Source organism: Pleurodeles waltl, chromosome 5, assembly GCF_031143425.1.
Source record: "Pleurodeles waltl isolate 20211129_DDA chromosome 5, aPleWal1.hap1.20221129, whole genome shotgun sequence".
Taxonomy (NCBI): domain Eukaryota; kingdom Metazoa; phylum Chordata; class Amphibia; order Caudata; family Salamandridae; genus Pleurodeles; species Pleurodeles waltl.
This window is the reverse complement of record NC_090444.1, coordinates 410,828,026-410,848,023: the sequence shown is the minus strand read 5'-3', so window position 1 is coordinate 410,848,023 and position 19,998 is coordinate 410,828,026. Positions and strand designations below refer to the sequence as shown.

General features: G+C 44.4%; 1 protein-coding gene across 1 annotated transcript in view; it reads left to right on the top strand.

Annotated features, from left to right (window-relative positions):
- Window positions 1–19,998, top strand: part of LOC138295709 (GDNF-inducible zinc finger protein 1-like) — a 194,666-nt gene that overhangs the window by 859 nt on the left and 173,809 nt on the right. The window lies entirely within an intron of this gene.

The window sequence follows — 19,998 nt, the reverse complement described above, 5'->3', positions numbered from 1 at the left end:
GTCATTATGGGTGCAAACCTCCGCATGCAAAGTGCTGTTGTCTAAAATTCCAAAATTGTCCAAAGGTGTTTTACACAACCACTTGTCAGGTATGTTCTTAAATTTTACAAGCTGTCTAGACCATTTAAAAAATGCTTGTTTCGCATGTAAAACCAAAAGCAAATTCTGCTCATATAGTTTGAGGGTTCAATCTTTTATTCATTAAAACACGTATTGGCAATGTAAATTGTGCTTTCTTTTGTGTAGTGAAAAGTTTTATACCGAGCTTCACAATACAACAAAGATGCAACATAGACAGCTGCAGCGCAGTATTCCGTAACACACAGAGCCCATGTAAAGAGTACAATGTAGACAGTCAACACACTAAAGATGGAGTGAGTGTAACTAAAGAACTATTGTATGCTCTCTGTAAACATACATAAACATACTAGAAGTAAAAAAAAAAAACTCTTGTAAGAAATAGCCAAAGCTCTTACGGCACTGGCCAACAACCTGTGGTCAAGGGAACCCTGGGGGCCCGCAACTGCTTAGAAAATTGAATAATGTGAAGAGAATAATAAAGTGTATGATCAGTATCTGCAACCAAGAGAGTACTGCTGTTCACTCGTTGTACAGTCTCTTAGTTATGAGTCCCCTAGTTTGCTTGAGAATATGTCACTTGAGATGACATTTATAGTCGTACTTTGTTAAAGTGTCAGCCTATATTAAAATAGTTTTTGGATGAGCTATAAATGCTTTATTAGATCTCTGTAGCACGAGATTAAAATGAAAAAAAACAGAAGGGCCAAGCACCCTATGTGGATTCTCTTTTCCATTGACATGTTTCAATGCTCAAATATTGCTCCTATTAGGTCAGGCACCTTCCCCAGGACCATAGGTGTCAGTGTCTCACATCAAATATTATGAAAGACTTCCTGGTTCAGGGGGCATCACTGGCCAATTATATTATAAGTACATTTAAAATATGCTTTGTTTTTTATATGATAGGGTAATGGCAGTAATAACATCCCTTCTTCATAGAACTTGTGCATCTTGGGCAGAAACAATCAAAGCTTCCCTCTTTCAGAGGGCACGTACAGCTAGTGCAGTAGCAGTGACATCTTACCCTGTCACATGACATGTATAAATCGGGGAGCAGCACAAGCTTTGCTTCCTTACGTAATAGGTACAATATGGCAGTAGGAAAGCGAAACCACTGTCACAGAAGCTAGCAAGTACACTCTTCCATTCCTTGCAGAACTGATTCAGCAGGGCAGACTACTACAAGACTTCATCATTCAAGGAACATGCGCAGCTAAGGCATATGTGTCATAGGAAGAAGACAGATCACTTGAACCGGTGCTTAACCCACTGACAACAGTGTATAGGTAGATGAGCAACTGAACATGCAAAATCTCACACCATTATCACTTGGGTGATATTCTACGTCGGTATCATGAAAGTCCTACTGCTGTCACTTGGAGACCTGCAGTCTGTTTTGATTATTTGGTTTTCCAATCATTATTTAATTACAAGATCCTGTCAGACAGCTAAGCCTGTCAGGCTTTCAAGGAGGTTGTAGCAAGAATTCTTACAGTGTAAATCTACTCCTGTGGTTTGTCAATGTGGTAGTCAGTACTAAAATCACTGTCTACAAAAGTCATCAGTGAGATTTAATCTAAACAAAACACCTGCCTTCAGGTTTAAAATAGTGCAAAAACAATCCACCCTTATAGGCCTATAGGTTTTAACATATGTATTTCATAATAAATAAATCAGACCCACTGTCTTCTCATAAGCCTTCATAATAACCAGATCACACCTCTGGCCCCCTGAAATAACTTTTCCCAATAAACCAATGAGGCCTATGGCTTTTATCATTGGCTTGGCACCATAACCTACTCAGACCTCACAAGGCAGCTGTCAGGTATACCGTTATAAAGTTACAAATATATACAATATTACAGTTGTCAAAACTATAAAATCTCTTCCAAGAGGGCATAATGATAATTATTACACTTCAATAATATGTTTAAGTGGGTCTCCAACATCAAAACCCTCGCCTACTGTGGTTATATGTGAGATGCTATGTAACAGAATACCTGATTATAACCTTTAGCACAGTGTAACAACAATTCACTCTCAAAGGTCTATTGCCTTTAACATGCGTTTTTCAAACCAGGTACGAAAGGCCTACTAGTTTTGTCATAACATTTCATAATAAACAGTTCAAACCCATGGAATCTGACACAACGTTTCCCTATGAACCTAAAAGGTTTATGGCATTTACCATTTGTTTGACATCGTAGCCAACACAGGCCTACTGAAGTGTGCATAAACTGGCTGCCATCATTTAGAGAGTTATAAAATTACAAATCTGCAAACAATTACATTTGCTATGCCAATATAAAGTCCATCTCAAATATGTGTAACAAGAATCATCACAGTGAAAATCTTCTAACAGTAGAGTTTGTCAGAGTGAATAACCAACACCAAAAGCTTTTCTAATGCTCTAATGTGTATGATGTCCCGGAATAAAATGCCTGCTTATAGCCTTTAAAATAGTGTGATAATAATCCATTGTTTGAGTCCTTTTAACTTTAACAAATTATTTTCACAGTAAATAGGCCAGGCCTCCTACTGTTGCCATAATTATTCATAACAAACAGATCAGGCTTATGGCAATAGACAAACCTTTCTAAGTGAACCATTCAGTTCTATTTCATTTTCGTTGACTTGTCACCATGACCAATGCAAGCCTACTAAATAGAATGTAAACTTCCTCACAATGCAACCATCAGGGACACAGTCAAAATTACAGAGGTATACAAAGGTACTTTGGCAAAGCAAAATGTTATCTCTCTTAAGAGGGCCTAATAGGAATAATCACAGTGCACAGTTCTCTCCCTACGGGTTTTCACAGTGGGTAACTAAAACCAAAACCCTTGCCCACTACTGTAATTTGTAGGATTACATATAAGAAAATACCTTTCTGCGGGCTTAAATACGGAGTAATACCAATCCACCATTAACTGGCTATACGCTTAAACATATGCTCTTCGCAGTAAATGCGTCAGGTTTAATTTTAACAGATCAGGCTTTTAGCCTTGACCATTGGCTTGCCACCATAGCCTATACAGTCCTGGTGTATGTAGCATAAGCTTAAAAGCAAGCAAAAAAGTGCAACGTGAGCACTCTTTTTCAGAGGAAGCACACAACGTCTATTTAATCAAATCTAATCAAGTTCTCTGCTCAGGAACACCAACATGTGGGTGGAGCCTATTCTCCTCTCTCAGTAAACTTATGAAAGCTCTTTTTCGGTTGCTTACATAAGGACTGGCTACAGACGTGCTCTCAAGCTAGACATAAAAAAGGAGACCAGTGAACTAAAATAATTGCCTCGCATTGCCCGATTTGGTCCAGCATGAAATCTGGGATTGATCCTATGTTTTATGGTTTCACAATATGCATTTCAACCTCTAGTTGGGTGTCTTTTTTTCTCTTGCCTATTTTACATCAAAGGTGAATGTTTTGTCTTTAATCCTTGGCACATGAAAGAGTGGGTGGCAGACAGAAGTCACATTAAAGCTCAGCTAGTTTTGGGCTTGAGGGCCTAAGAGGAACTTGAGCTGAACTAGAACCAGACATCTAGCTCAAGCCTTGAGTGGCTCACCCACCTCTACTATTTCATGTCATCACAGGATAATGTATGCCATTGAGCAGGTAGCTGCTCGGTCCCACGTTTCTCTATATTTTGCGGAACAGCCGTGCCTGCTTACATGCAGCAGTTAGTTTGATCTAAGAGAGATAAGATGATAAATCATAAGCTAGGTTAAAAGAAATTGTGATTTTGCGTTTTCCTAAAAATTTCATAATTCAAAAAAACAGGGGTGCCTGTGAAATCAGTTCTTTCTTTGAAGAGTAGCTACTTCAACCCTGCATGACGTAAATGAAAAATTAGGTCAATTGAAAAATGTGGCGGGGAACCCCAGAGATTACTACAAATTACGTCACCCTACATAAACAGAAAAATAGCTCAGGTGCAGCAAAACCCACAGAACCAGATGCCTGTCCATTTACGTCCCGGTTGTCAGGTACTGCCACCAGGAGTTCCTTTGTTAGTGAGGACCATAAGCTGATAAAACCAAAAAAGTATTAACAATTTCCAACCACTAATGGACATCTCTCTCTCCCCCCTGATGTGAGAGCATTAAATGTTAGGAGTTAGAATCCTTTTGCGGTCAGGGCTTATGGACTAGGAGGGGAAAACACGGTCCTGTAATGTGAGATCCCTGTTTTCTAGAGACTATTACCTCCTATAGTGATACGGTAGAATCTTTATCACGTGTGACAATACTGGCTATGAGGGCTAGAGCTTCTTTGCAGTGTATGCACACTGGCCATGATGGGCTAGTACCCTCCTGCAGTACAGGGTCATGGGCTGTGAGGGGCTAGAGCCCCTTTTGAGGCCAAGCTCTCTCCTTGGGCGTTATGTTGGATTTATGATTACATAGCTCTCCACAAGCTTAAGAGGACTGTGCCTTGCGCTTTTAGATCACTGAAATCTCACAGGGGACAGGGCTTGCCTCATCTGCCCTCAAATAGTGGGATAGATGACCTATGTATTGTTGGATTTTACATGAATGTGACTGTATTAGCATGTTTGTTCAGGGAATGGTGTACGATCTGTTTTCCACCCACTGTGAATCATTTCTCTAACACCATCCATAATATTGTTACTGTGGGCAAACAGGACCTCAGGAAATCTACAATACAAAAGTGCGCTGAAACATTGGGTGAATGGGGGACTGTGTTAAACTCGCACTCTATCATGCAAAGTGTCAGTTGCTTTAACAACATTTCAAAGTACAATCAAAAAGAAAGGACTTAATCAAAAAGGGAGATGGAGATTAGACTCTAGAAAAACTTTGTAGGTATTACAAATTTCAAAGTACAATACAGGATATAGTAAATTCAAATGCAGCAGTTAAATTGCACAGAAGTAATTTGTCGTGAAGGCCATAAAATAACAAAGTACTATATAGACAAAAATTAAAGAAATGCTTAGTCTCAAGTGTGCAGTAAAATTAGTACGAAATCAGACAGCACCCCTAAAAGAGACCAAAATATATAACCTACCCCTAAATTCTAGAGTTCAAGGACAGTTTTCTTCCATAGAAGCTACACAAACTGCAAAGTCGTCACGGTATGATCCGACGATCGTTGCTTAAACAAATCGCGTTTTAAAAACATCACATAATCTTATCACCTCAGCACTATCCCACTAAATAAATATTGATTGGCCCATTCTGACCTAATGCCACCTGGAGGTAGTAGAACAAACTAGTTACATAAACAACAGAAAACCATTAACTATGAGTGGAATACCCAGTGGGAAGGGACAGACCTTACATTTTGTTGCATAATGATTCCTTCTAGTAGACTCTTGGAGAACAGGCTCATTCAGAAATAATACTCATCTTGCTGCTAAAAACATAGAATGAGCATCATGAAACAGCATAATTTTCTAACAAGATCGTGTCCAGGTCTAACTGAGGTCTATTTAGCACAAGCCAGAAAAACACACTTAAAACATAATGATTTAGTTTCAATTGCATTAGCTCCATGTCAATATACATGTGTGAATCAAAGTGCAGTGTGACTAATATTATTTCACGTTCTAGTTGAAATGTACAAAAACTTCTACATTACAAAGGTAAGCCTGGCTTTGGTCTAGGCATTAAATACACCATTTGGCTCTACTCTGTATCACTGTTGTTCTGCCTACTGAGTTTTCGCTGCCATCATTTAACATTGCAATTGACGAACTGATAGCAATGGGCAGTTCCACTGCCAATAACATTTTCAGGCACTAGTATGCAGCGTGATACAAATGTCTTCTCTGTTCTAGTTGAATTAATTAAAAGAACGAAGTCATGAACGTTGGGTCTGTATTTTTGTTGGCAGGGTACTGCAGCTCTTTGTTGGATCATACAAAATAAATGTGGTTTCCATGTGAGACGAGTACTTAACCTTAAACCCTTTGCTGCCAGGCCTTTTCCCCTCCTGTGCTGAGCTTTTTTTTTGGCTACTTGGGGCAGTTCGCGCTTAGGCCCTCATAACTTTTTGTCCACATAAGTTATCCACACCAAATGTGCGTCCTTTTTTCCAACATCCTAGGGATTCTAGAGGTACCCCGAGTTTGTGGGATCCCCTGGAGGAGACCAAGAAATTAGCCAAAAAACAGCAAAACGTTTTTTTGTTGGTTTTTTTGTTTGTGCAAAAAAATGGGAAAAAGGGCTGCAGAAGAAGGCTTGTGTTTTTTTCTGTGAAAACGGCATCAACAAAGCGCTTGCAGTGCTAAAATCACCATCTTCACAGCTTTCAGGAACAGGCAGACTTGAATCAGAAAACCCAATTTTTCAATTTTTGCATTTTACAGGGATATATCCCATTTTGACTATTTTTTGTGCTTTCAGCCTCCTTTCAGTTAGTGACAGAAATGGGTGTGAAACCAATGCTGGATCCCAGAAAGCTAAACATTTCTGAAAAGTAGACACAATTCTGAATTCAGCCAGGGGTAATTTGTGTAGATCCTACAAGGTTTTCCCGCAGAAAATAACAGCGGATATAAACAAAATATTTAAATTGAGGTAAAAAAACAGCAATTTTTCTTCACGTTTTTCTCTGTAACATTTTTCTGCAATGTCAGATGTTTGAAAGCAAAATACCATTACATCCTAGGTACCCAGAGCCAATAAATGAGCTGCACCTTGCAATGGGTTTTCATTCTATACTGGGTATACAGCAATTCAATTGCTGAAATATAAAGAGTGAAAAATAGGTATCAAGAAAATCTTTGTATTTCCAAAATGGGCACAAAAAAAGTGTTGAGAAGCAGTGGTTACTGCACATCTCTGAATTCCGGGGTGCCCATACTAGCATGTGAATTACAGGGCATTTCTCAAATAGACGCCTCTTTTACACACTGTCTTACATTTGGAAGGTAAAACATGAAGAGAAAGACAAGGGGCAATAACACTTGTTTTGCTATTCTGTATTTCCCCAAGTCTCTCGATAAAAATGGTACCTCACTTGCGTGGGTAGGCCTAATGCTCGCGACAGGAAACCCAACATGGACACATCACATTTTTACATTGAAATACAATGTGTTTTTTGTAAAGTGCCTAGCTGTAGATTTTGGCCTCTAGCTCAGCTGGCACCTAGGAAAACCTACTAAACCTGTGCATTTTTGAAAACTAGACACCTAGGGGACTCCAGGATGGGGTGACTTGTGGGGCTCTCACCAGGTTCTGTTACCCAGAATCCTTTGCAAACCTCAAAATTTGGCTAAAAAACACTTTTTCCTCACATTTTAGTGACAGAAAGTTCTGGAATCTGAGAGGAGCCACAAATTTCCTTCCACCCAGCATTCCCCCAAGTGTCCCAATAAAAATGGTACCTCACTTGTGTGGGTGGGCCTAGTGTCCGCAACAGGAAATGTCCCAAAACACAACACAACATCACATCACATTTTCCCAAAGAAAACAGAGCTGTTTTTTGGAAAGTGCCTAGCTGTGGATTTTGGTCTCTAGCTCAGCCGGCACCTAAGGAAACCTACCAAACCTGTGCATTTCTGAAAAATAGACACCTAGGGTAATCCAGGATGGGATGACTTGTGGGGCTCTCACCAGGTTCAGTTACCAAGAATCCTTGGCAAGCCTTAAAATTTGGCCAAAAAACACTTTTTCTTCACATTTTGGTGACAGAAAGTTCTGGAATCTGAGAGGAGCCACACATTTCCACATCCAGCATTCCCCCACGTCTCCCAATAAAAATGGTGCCTCACTTGTGTGGGTAGGCCTAGTGCCCGAGAAAGGAAATGCCCCTAAACACTATCTGGACACATCAAAATTATCAAATACAAAACTACCTGCGGATGGGGGGGTTTACCGGGGTTTTTGGTCCTGGGCTCAGCAGCCATACAGGGAAACCTACCAAACCCAGACATTTCTAAAACTAGACACTCAAGGGAATCCAGGGTGGTCTGACTTGCGTGGATCCCCCAGTGTTTTCTTACCCAGAATCCTCAGCAAACCTCACTCAAATTTAGCTAAGAAATCAGATTTTCCCCACATTTCTGTTCGGGATCACCGCACCGGGACAAATTTCCTACCACCCAACGTTCCCCTCAGTCTCCTGGTAAAAATGATACCTCACTTGTGTAGGTGGGCCAAGTCCCTGTGACAGGGAAGAGCCAAAAACATGTTGAAATTGAGGGGGAACCAAAGCGGGTCCAAAAGGGCAGTTTGGAAGAAAACATTTTTAGGCTGACAAGTGGGGCAGCATTTTTATCAGTATAGATGAGACAATGCTGAGTGGTAGGAATTTTGTGGATTTCTGCAGATTCCGGATGGTTCTATCACAAAAATGTGGAAAAAAGTGTGATTTCCAGCAAAGTTGGAGGTTTGCAGGGCATTGTGGGTAAGAAAATGGTACGGGGTGCATGTGAAGCACACCACCCTGGACTCACCCAGATGTTTCGTTTTCAGATGTGTCTAGGTCTTGTGGATTCTTCTACATGGCAGCGTCTCAAAGTCCAAAAAGTGCAGCCCTCACCATTCCAAGTGGGACGATTTTGAGAGTTAGCCTAGCTCTCATGGCCCAAATGTAAAACCAAACCCCCAAATAATCAAATGTCCTCTTGCTTGCCGTGGGATAAGATGTTTTAGTGTGCGGGGGGAGATGTGAAAGACTGTTATCGCCTTCACTTGTGGTGGGGGCATAACCATGCCCATACTGGTTGGTAGCCACCACCACACTATTTTTTTTTTTTTTTTTAATTCCTTGGCATCTAGTAGATTTTCTTCCCCCTGGGGTCTGGATTGGGGGTAATTGCCCCATCTGCCGGCTGGTGGGTAGAACAACTTTGGCCCCATTTATTTGAAAAATATTTTGAAAAAAAAATTCTCTTTTGGGCTTTCTGCCCCCCTTGGGGGCAGATGGGCCTTCCAAAAATAGGCCAATCTGCCCCCAAGGGGCGCAGATATGGCCAACAGTAATGTGCCCCCATGGGGAGCAACCCTTGCCCAAGGAGCTGCCCCCCGAACAAAACACACACATACACACACACCAGTCCCTGGGCCTTAGTGGTTTCTGCCCCCCTCCCGGGGGCAGATCGGCCTGATAGAAATAGGCAGATCTGCCCAAATGTCCTAAAAACAATTCCCCCCCCCCCACCCCCACTGGGGAGCGACCCTTGCCTAAGGGGTCGCTCCCCCTATCAATATAAATAAATAAATAAAAAATCCCATGTGATCGGCCTAAATAATATAGGGCAATCTGCCCCCGGGGGCAGAAAAGGCCTAATTAAAAAAATTGCCTCCCAGGGAGCAACCCTTGCCTAAGGGGTCACTCCCCTTATCAATACAAATAAAATAAAAATCCCTGGTGTCTAGTGGCTTCTGTCCCCCTTGGGGTCAGCTCGGCCTAATTATTATAGGCCAATCTGCCCCCGGGGGGAGGTCAGAAAAGGCCTAATTAAAAAATTGCCTCCCAGGGGGCGACCCTTGCCTAAGGGGTCACTCCCCTTATCAATGCAAATAAAATAAAACTCCCTGGTGTCTAGTGGCTTCTGTTCCCCCTTGGGGGCTGCTCGGCCTAATTATTATAGGCCAATCTGCCCCCAGGGGGAGGTCAGAAAAGGCCTAATAAAAAAATTGCCTCCCAGGGAGCAAACCTTGCCTTAGGGGACACTCCCCTTATCAATATAAATTAAAAAAACAAAAACATTCCTGGTGCCTAATGGCTTCAGTCCCCCTGGGGCAGATCAGCCTAATGTATATAGGTTGATCTGCCCCAGGGGAGTGGGTGTGTAGCAGAAAAGGCCTAAGAAAAAAATTGCCCCCCGGGGAGCGACCCTTGCCTAAGGGGTCACACGCCTTATCAATATAAATACAATTTAAAAAAATCCCTGGTGTCTAGTGGCGTCTGGCCCCCCTGGAGGCAGATCGGCCTAATTAATATAGGCCGATCTGCCCCCAGGGTGGGAAGAAAAGACCTAATAAAAAAAACTGCCCCCCTGGGAGCGACCCTTGCCTAAGGGGTCGCTCCCCTTCTTTGTTTACCTAACATAAACAAAGTCCCTAGTGTCTAGGGGGCATTCCTGCAGCAAGATCGCTATGCGTTCTTGCTGCAGGAATGCTCATTGAGACATGAAAAGTGAAGGAAACTCGTTCCTTCCCTTTTCATGCCTCTCTGCCTCCCCTGCGCCCCCGTACGGAGGAGAAACTAATCTGTTTCTCCTTGGCCACACTGGAAGCATGCTTCCACCGTGACGGGAGTTGACCTCTGATGAGGTCCGTGCGCGATCGTGCGCTGACATCATCAGACGTCACTGGGGGGGTCGGGGTTGGAAGGTGAAGCGATTTCCCCTTCCAGCCCTCCCATAGGGGGGTGAGGGGGAAGCACACGGAGGGAGCGCTAGCGCTCCCTCTAAGCTCCGGTGCTGGGACATAATGGTTATGTCCTCGGCACAGGAGCACTGTGCCGCGGGACGTTACCATTACATCCACGGCACAGAACCAGTTAGGAGCGCTCAGTCAGGAGACACGCATTGCCCTTGGAAAGATGCTATTTTTTCCTTGATACTTAACCTCTTAGGGCAAAACAACTCCTAGTCCCTCACAGCTCTACTGGACAGGTATAAAATTAAACGAGATTTTCTTGTTTGCAAAATCCTAAGTAAACCTCGCTGTGTCATTCGTTTTCAAACTCAGTGTCAGTTTTCTACATCGTAGGCTTTTTAAGTGCAGTTTGTGTCTTGAAGTCAACATGCAGACCCTCACATGGACTTGCATTTGTTTTTTAAAAAGTAGAAGTGTGTTGTGGTGACGAGATAAGTTTATACGCAGCACCACTTTCCAGCACTCACTCTGGACTCCTAAATAGCTGTGGGCACGGGCGACCCTACACTTATGACACCCCAACCTTTACCTGAACAGAAAACCCACAATTCGATAAATCTGAAGTGTTAAACCTCAGTTTCGTGAGGCAATGTGTCTTTGAGGTAAAACACCTCCCAACATCAGAAATATGGTCAATTGCGTAAAAGGGCCACTCAACAACTGAGTTCAAGATCATTGTAACAGTTCAAAGGATTTATTACAGAAATTCAAAAAAGGAAATATATAATAATTTCCACAAAGGCTCTCCGCAAATAAAACATTAGAGAAGAGCAAAATCAGAATTATTCTAACTCCCAAGTGGGAAGCAAAATCAAGAGAGAAAGAGACGGGATCCCTAGCAGCATCTAAGTCTTCAGGAAAGTCTCCTGGCTCTCCCACAAAATCAATGTTTTTTATACACCATTTTCTCATAGGAATGACTAAAATTGCAGAATCATCATGATATGATCACATCTGTTACATTCTAAGCAGATCAGAGCACAGTTTTATTAAGCATCATATTGCTTTAGCACCTAAGCTTTATCCCACTACATGAATAATGATTTTGCCCAGTTTGTGTTACTGCCATCTGGAGATGGTAGAACAAACTAGATAAATGAACAACTGCAAACTAGTATGAATAAACAAGGTACAGTGAGCTAGCAGAAGGACCTTAAGGTAGTGTTGCAATTTTGTGACTTGGCCGGGAAAGATTAATCAAGAATAGCATGGAATAGCATGGTTATGCTTGACTGTGTGCATTAGGAATAACAAGCAGTGAAATATGCAGGGGGGGGAACAGGAGAAGATATTCATTTTGAAAAACATGACTGCTAGGCCTAAATTGAGGCCTAGTTAACGAGTGTCAGAAAAACACACTTTCACACATCAAAGGACATTCATTTTAGGGACATTAGTACTATATAAGTATAACCATGCGTAATTAAGCATAAACCAGATCCTGCATGTTGCTGATAATGAACAAAAATTTAAAGTAAAAAACTCACTAACATAGCACTGCACCTGTTCCAACCAAGCCTTTAATTTTAGCGTGATCTACACTTTCCCCAAGATGACATATAAATATAAGTGGTCTGATTGTACATATGCCTGATTGTACCCATGCCTACTCACACAGTGCCACTGTGTGTGTCACTCAATCACCTCGCTTCACACTTCACCCGGTGAAGAGCTGACCTCATACAGCAGCTGGGATGGTGAACGGAAACCCCTACATTGAGTGAGTTTTCAAGTTGTCTTTGGTGACTTCAAGCAGTTGATGTCCATTTATGTGTGTTTAAACTCCCAGGACATCAGAGGTAGTTTCAGCCATCTTTTTAGGGTTTTGGGGGGTCAGGAGGGTGCACCCAGAAGTGTCTCTCATTGAGTTTTCAACATGAAGCTATGCCCCCTCCTCACACTGAATTTACTTTTAGGTTTGTAGGTTCTTGATTATTGTCTGGCCACAATAGTTAGACATTGCAGCAGCTTGAAGTAGTACTAGACACCCAGTCTCACCCTCATGGCTTCTCATTGGCTAGACTCACTGTGATGAAGTCAAGGGTGTGGAATTTAATAAAATATCTACTTGTCGATGGAAAAGGTTACTTCATTACTCTACTGGTCCTGTAAAAAAATCTACTTGTCCCTTTGGTGCCATGTAGTGCGGTGACAAATTATGGCACCACTCTCATTATATTAGAGTTCTGATAGTAGCTTTTCCTTATTTTGCCACCTTTCTGCTGATCTACATACTGGTGCTAAAGGTAGGAGTCAGCAAGAGTTCCAGGGCTGGAATGCCCCTTTGAGTCTCTGCAAATCTACTAATCTGCATGTTTTTAGGGTTTTCACCAGCTTTTCCGTTTTTTTTCCCATATTAAGAAAGGTTGGAAATTTACTTCTGACAAGGGTCAAAAGTAACTTAATCAGTGAAAAAAGGCTACCAGCAGTTTATTTAAGTGCAGGTATGGGAACTGGGGAAATAACGACATATAATTATCAAAGATCCTGCTAAACCCGTCTCTTCTTTTCAGTGGAAATGAATCCTACAGTGGACAGACCCATATCCCATCTTACAACTATTTACCACCAAACGTGATCTTAAATAAAAAAGGATTCTTTTTTATTTCTGATTCGATATTGTCAACAGACTTTAATACTTTATATTATTTTTTGATACTTGTTCATTTGGTCTCACATAACAGTAATTCCATATACAAAGCATTCACAATAACTGTGTAAAACTTCTTAAATGGCTTATACATGATTCCTCACAGAAACCATTTTTTCCAGAGGACATAGTATAAGGGAACAAATGTAGTATAAGAAAACTAAAGTATATAAAAAAAACTACCATCCCACATGGCAGTCCCATCTCACACTTGCATTTATCAAACACTCATATAACACCTCATTCATACTCCAAACACCCCAGTTCAGGATTTCCTTTACACCCACAACGGTGTCTGTTCTTCCTTTGCCTCCAGTTGTGGTGTCCACAGCTGAGTTAAAACCTCTCAAAACACGTTTTAGTGGATTTACATACTTCCTTCCACCTTCTTCAGGACCAGTACATCCATATACGCCTCTTATATAAATAGGCTGATAGATGGGGATATATGTTTGTGCTCGATGGAGGTCACCTCACAATAATCTTTCCAATGAGTACTTGGAGCCCAATTACAATCTTGGTGGATGGGATACTCCGTCACAAACGTGACACATATCCTGTCCGCCGTATAACAAGTTCTATGGGATATAATGGAACTTGTAATACAGTGGACGGGATATCCATCATGTTTGTGACGGACGATCCCATGAGAAAAAAGTCAGCACCTGCTTTTTAGTATTTTGCCATGCCCTCCAAAAGAGTAGCCAAGTCCTAGAGAGTATAATTCTTTTACCTGAAAACGCTACAGCTTCATATATCCTATTGGATGTCCTTCAGATGGCCTGTCCGCTCGTAGCTCCAAAAGTGGCATGTTACAGAAACCAGCCAATCTTGCTTTTAAGCTTCTGCAAATATTTGTATCTAATCAGAGAGCATTCTGGGAGTAGTATATGTAGCCTCATATTATCAAACTTTGCAATCATGTGTGTAATTTTTTTTACTAGAACCACTGTCAGTAGTGCAGTCCAGCAGAGGTGCCTAGATTAAATACTTTGGTGGTCTCACCTTTACCTCAGGTCCTGATATGCTTAACTCGGAAAATTGAGGATCAGGGAAAGGGTCTAAGGGCCAGATGTAGCAAAAATAAAAATTGCGACTCGCATTTTGCGAGTTGATGTGACTCGCATTTTGCGAGTTGATGCGACTCGCAAAATGCGAGTCGCAATTTGGAATGCCAGAAAAAAAACAGATCCGATTTTGCGACTCGCAGCCAGACTCGCAACGCTGTGTGCGAGTCTGCAGATTGCGAGGTCGCTGTTTGCGAGTGTGCAAAAAACGAACTCGCAATTAGCGAGTAGGTGTCGCAAATTGCGACTACCTTCAAAATTGCTTACAGGTGCAGCAGAACACTCCAGAAAGCACACCAGAACACTCTGTAAACACTTCCTGGCACATGATGATGACATCACAGCCAGGAAGTTAACAAATACACCTGGGAGGAGGCTGGACCACACCCTTTTATAACTGCCAGTCTTCACACTGAACAAGCAGCAGCAGCCATGGAGGGAACCCCACGAAGAAGAAAACTCAAATTTTCTGAGAGGGAGCTGGAGGTGCTGACAGAGGAATGCTGTCAGCACCATGATGAGCTTTTTGGGAGAGCAGCCCTCACTGTTCCTGAGGCCACCAAAAAGAAACTCTGGCAGGACATTCAAGAAAAAATTAATTCCCTGGGTGTGAGCCACAGGACAATTGAGGACATAAAGAAGAGGTGGTATGACCTCCGCTCCCGGACCAAGGAGAGGGTGGCAGAAAGGCTCCGGGAGATGAGAGGCACTGGAGGGGGACCATCATCTGTGCCACCACCCACACCCCTGTAAGAAAGGGTGGAGGAAACATTGGAGCAGGAGGCAGTGTGTGGATTTGGGGACCTGGACACCTCAGAGCCCAGTACATCAACCGGTGAGTACCATGTGATAAGCCTGTACCCCTATCAATGTCATACCCCACCCACCATGTACACAGGTGCATGCACAACCAAGATAGCTCCATTACAGGGTAGAAAAAGCCAGAATGATGCATTATGGGAAATGTAGTCAAATAGGCAGTTCATAGGCAAATGTTTATTAGGAATTGTGCAATAGATACTAGACACTGACAGTGTGTTCCCCATGTCCCACAGGTCTCCAGCAAGACACCCCCAACACCCCAACCACCCAGGCCCAGGAGGACACCCCAGGACCCGCCAGCACCCCCACCTGCATAGTCAGCAGCATTCCTGCATTAGTAACGCCTGCTGCAACAATCACGCCAGAAGCTGCCCCAGCAACAGGCAGGGAGGATACAGGTGGGAGCACAGGGCAGCCACTGCTGCGCAGGCGTCGCCGGGCAAGACCATCTGGATCCGGGATACTTCCTCCAACCAGCAGTGAGGCACATCTGCTGCGGGGTCAGCGCCTGCAGAACAGAATATTGGGCAGGATTAGTGGTGTGCTGCACCGCTTTGTTAGACACAACCATGCAAGCATGCAGCACCTCAACAGACGCATGGACATGATGTGCCAGAACACTGGGGACATTGCCCTTGCCATTAGGGAACTGGCGGGCGGACTGCTGGGCCAGGCAGAGGCTGGGCGGTGCAGAGATCGCCAGACAATGCAACGACTGGACAGGATGACCACATCGATCGGCAGGCTAGCCATTAATACAACAGGCCTGTCGAGGAGGACAGTTGGCCTGCAAATAGAGATGGGCCATTTTGCTGGGGATGTTGCCAGGGGCCTGGGACGTCTCACCCACATAATTGAACTTATGGAGACACGGGAAATGTCAAGGGCCACCGGGGAAACACCCCAAGACAGTGAGGAGGGCTCAACAGTGAGCAGTGTATCTGCCACTGACAGCAGGGTGCTGAGGAGTGGTAGGCACAGCACCACGGACGCAGCAGGGACCAGCCAGGCTGGCAGGAGGGGCAGGAGAACATAGATGACACCCAGGACCAATAAATGTGGCACATGGTGTTAATGTGCCACATGACTGGTTGGCATTTCCCTGCCCATGGACAATTTCAACTTGTATATAGTTTCTCAATTACAGTAATAAAACAGTTATTTTTGTTCCACTTAACAAATGGAGTTTTTGGTTAATAGGTGAGTATGGTGGGAGTTGACACGTACCGTCCAAAATATTGTGTTGCAATTTGTTCCTGTCTCAGTCTGCCTTGATTAGCTAGACTCCTATCCCCATGATGGCGATGTGGTTGTTCTTGCTCTTCATCATCAGGATCTGGGTCTGCAGGGGTGAGAGGTAGCCCACGTCGGATGGCTATGTTGTGGAGGATGGCGCATGCGACCACAATTTTGAATGCGGTAATGGGGGTGTATTGGAGTGCACCTCCACTGCGGTGGAGGCATCTGAATTTTGCCTTCAGGAGTCCGAAGGTGCGCTCTACCAGGTTCCTGGTCCTCTTATGCGCACTGTTGTATTGCCTCTCAGATTCAGTTCTGGGTGTCAAAAACGGAGTCATGATCCAAGGCCTAAGAGCATATGCACTGTCACCTGTTGGGCACAAAAAGTACACTGTTAGGAAGTCCAGATTGTCGTGCACAGTGACCTGTGTGTATGTCTGCAAGTGTCTGTGGCTCTACCTAGAAGGTAACCGTCTCCGAATTCCCCACGTTCCAGGCGTTGATGTATCCCACTATGCCTAAAAATGTATGAGTCATGGGTACTGCCTGGAAACTTAGCTACGATGTCCGTGATGACATAATGGGCATCACAAATGACCTGTATGTTGAGTGAGTGGGTACACTTTCTGTTGCGGAAAATGTGTTCCAGATTAGCAGGGGGGCATATTTGAATGTGTGTCCCATCTACACACCCTATGACATGGGGAAAGTGGGCAATGCGGTAAAAGTCCAGCTTGGTGCTGTTGATTTCTGCCTCATTCCTTGGTAAGTATATGAAGTGAGACATGTGCGTGACTAAGGCATCTAGGAAGGCCCTGAGGAACCTTGACACTGCACTTTGGGATACCCCACCTGCCACAGCAATGACCCCCTGATAGCTCCCTGAGGCCAAGAGGTGCAGTGAGCATAGTACTTGCACATGCGTAGGAATGGCGCAGCCACGCAGAGTCTGGTGTTCTAGCTGTGGTTTCAGTAAATCAATTAATTCTAGGATGGCTGCGCTGCTAAGGCGGTATTTGTCATAGATCTCCTCTTCAGTTTGCTGAAAAAGAGTCTGCCTGGTTCTATATATCTTCTCCTGTCTGTGGCCCCTCCTCCTCCTCTGCTGGGCTGCGTAGACTCTCCTCCTCACTGCTATCAGGTATATCTCCGCCATCTTGAGTAACCCAGATGGCTTCTGGGTCCCCTTTTATACTTTGGTAATGGTTACCACCTGCTCTGAGTTAGTGGTAAATGGGACATGCAAACTAGGCTTTTTGCGACTAGTCGCAATTTGCGAGTTGCAATTGCATAAGGTTTGCGACTCGCAAATTGCGACTTGCTATTTGCGGGTCGCAAAATGGGGTCGCACCGGATGCGACTCGCAAACGGGTCCCATCGCTTTTTGCGAGTCGGAAATGGGCTTTTTGCATCCCATTTCCGATTTTGCACTGTCGCAAATTGCGATTCTGCCCGTTTGCGAGTCGCAAACGTTTGCTACATCTGGCCCCTAAGTCCCTGAGAACCCCAGGTGTTAGAAATGGGTTTCTGGTCGGCTAGGGCATGCACCTGAGCCAGGCAGAACCCACCCACTCTAGTCAGGGCAAGGGAGTTACACATCCAAGATAACCCCTGCTCACCCCCTTGGTAGCTTGGCACAAGCAGTCACCCCTATCCCATAGGCAATGTGTTAAGTGTTTGCACAACACACCCAGCACACGTGACACACTATCTCCACCACAAAGGAAACACAACACCAAGTTATATAAAAATAAAATGCATTGTAGACAACATAATTAGAACACACAAAACATATCAATAATACCCTGATACCCAAACAGTTGTCAGAACCTTACACAATAGTTATTCTGCATTACCAGGAGTAGTCACACGTAACACATGTTACTTATTATTCTGCAGCATAAGTAGTAATCAGGAATCGCAATACTAAAGAAATGCACTTGTCATAAAAATATCATAAATGCCCATACCAGGAACATTTGAAAATATATGGCAAGTTATAAGAACATATCAGCAAGTCATGCCCATAAAAGGAACATCAGCACACATATGTCGCATTAAACCCCTAAAAACATGTTAGAAAACAGTCCCCGCAAGTAATAATAGGAACATCAGGAAAGGGTATTATCCCTAAAAAAGTACCTGCTTTTGAGGAAAAGGTACCTCCAGTGCCGTGAATTAAAACAAGGGGGCCCGGGTGCTCCTTGCGCAAAACAGGGGCCTCATGCTGATGTTTTAGGGGGAGGGGGCAGCATGCACCCCCTCTGGGTTTTATATCCGGCCCCTCCTGGGGCCCGCGATCTCTGAGGCCCCCCCAGACCACAATGGGGAGCAAAGCCACAAAAACAAGGGTGCCCAGCGAGGGGACCTTGCGATGTGCGGATTCTCCGGCGAGGCTTCCACCCTGCCCGCAGTCCCCGAGAACAGGAATGAGGGCTCCGGTGGGGAGGGAAGTCTCCGGTGAGGCTTTGTCCCCGCCCGTCTCGCAACACACAACAAAGGTCCCCGGTGGGGCGGGGAGCCTCCGATGAGGCTTCCTTCCCCGCCAGTCTCCTCTAGACAACAGAGAAGCCCGTCCAGGCCGCAGGGGTTAGCAGGCACCAAAGTGGGTGCCTGCTTGTGCTCCGGGGGCGCTCCTCAGAGTGTGCTTTGCCCCGGGGGCACACTAGGAGGGCGCTTGCTACTTTCTTTACTTTAGGGGTGCCCCGGGAAGTCGAGAGGAAGCGCGTCTCTGGCGCATTTCAAATCAAGAACGCCCAGGTCACAGCACTGATTCTTCACAGCAGTAAAGTGCTTCCAAGTGCAAATCCTCCAACTGGGAAGCACTCTCAAGGCGCTCCCAATAATTTGAGCAAAGAGCACTCCAGGCATAAGGGTTTAGTATGGCACACTCCTCATGTGCCTCAGACCAGGAAGAGTGCTCACGAGGCGCTAGGCAGATTGTTGCAGGGGTCCAGGGCCACTGCACCCAGCCCCTGGAGGACACAACAGAAGAACCACAGGGCGGCAGGGCCCAGCAGCAGGCCAGCACAAAGGGTTGGAGGCAGTTGGCAGTTCCTGCAAGTGGCCAGGCAGCTCACAGGTCAGCACAGCAGCAGTCCAAGGCAGTTCCTGGTGAGTCCCTTTAGCAGCATTTTGTGTCCAGTTACCAGTCTGTTTCAGTTCCAAAATGTCTCCAAATTGTGGGGAAAAATCGCCTGTACTTATACTCAGTTTTGCAATGCGGTAACAAAGAAATGGAGAGGAGGTTCCAACCAGTTACAACTGGTTCTGGGAGTGCCCCCTCTCTCCTCCAGCACAGGCTCCAAACATCAGTTGGGGGTGAACAACCCTTTTGTGTGAGGCCAGGGCACAGCCTTTACAGATGCATGTGTGCCCCCCCTCCCCCTTCTCTCAGCCCAGGAAGGCTATTCAAAATGCAGATGCTCCTCTGTGACACCCCCCCCACCTGTGTACAGACTGTCTGAAAAGTATGCACAAAGCCCAACTGTCACTCTGCCCAGGCGTGGATTTATGATTGGAGTGAAGCTGCAAAACACCAGAGTCATAAGTACAGCGAAATGCTCACTTTCTAGAAGTAGCATTTCTGTAATAGTAATAAAAATATCCACTTACACCAGTAAGCAGCATTTCTCACTACCATTACAACCATACCAAACATGCTTACGCTACCCCTCATAAATCAGACAATACCCCCTAGACATAAGGCAGGACATTTCCAATGCAATCCTATGAGAATGCAGCACTCACAGCAGTGATAAACCAAATAGGCTGT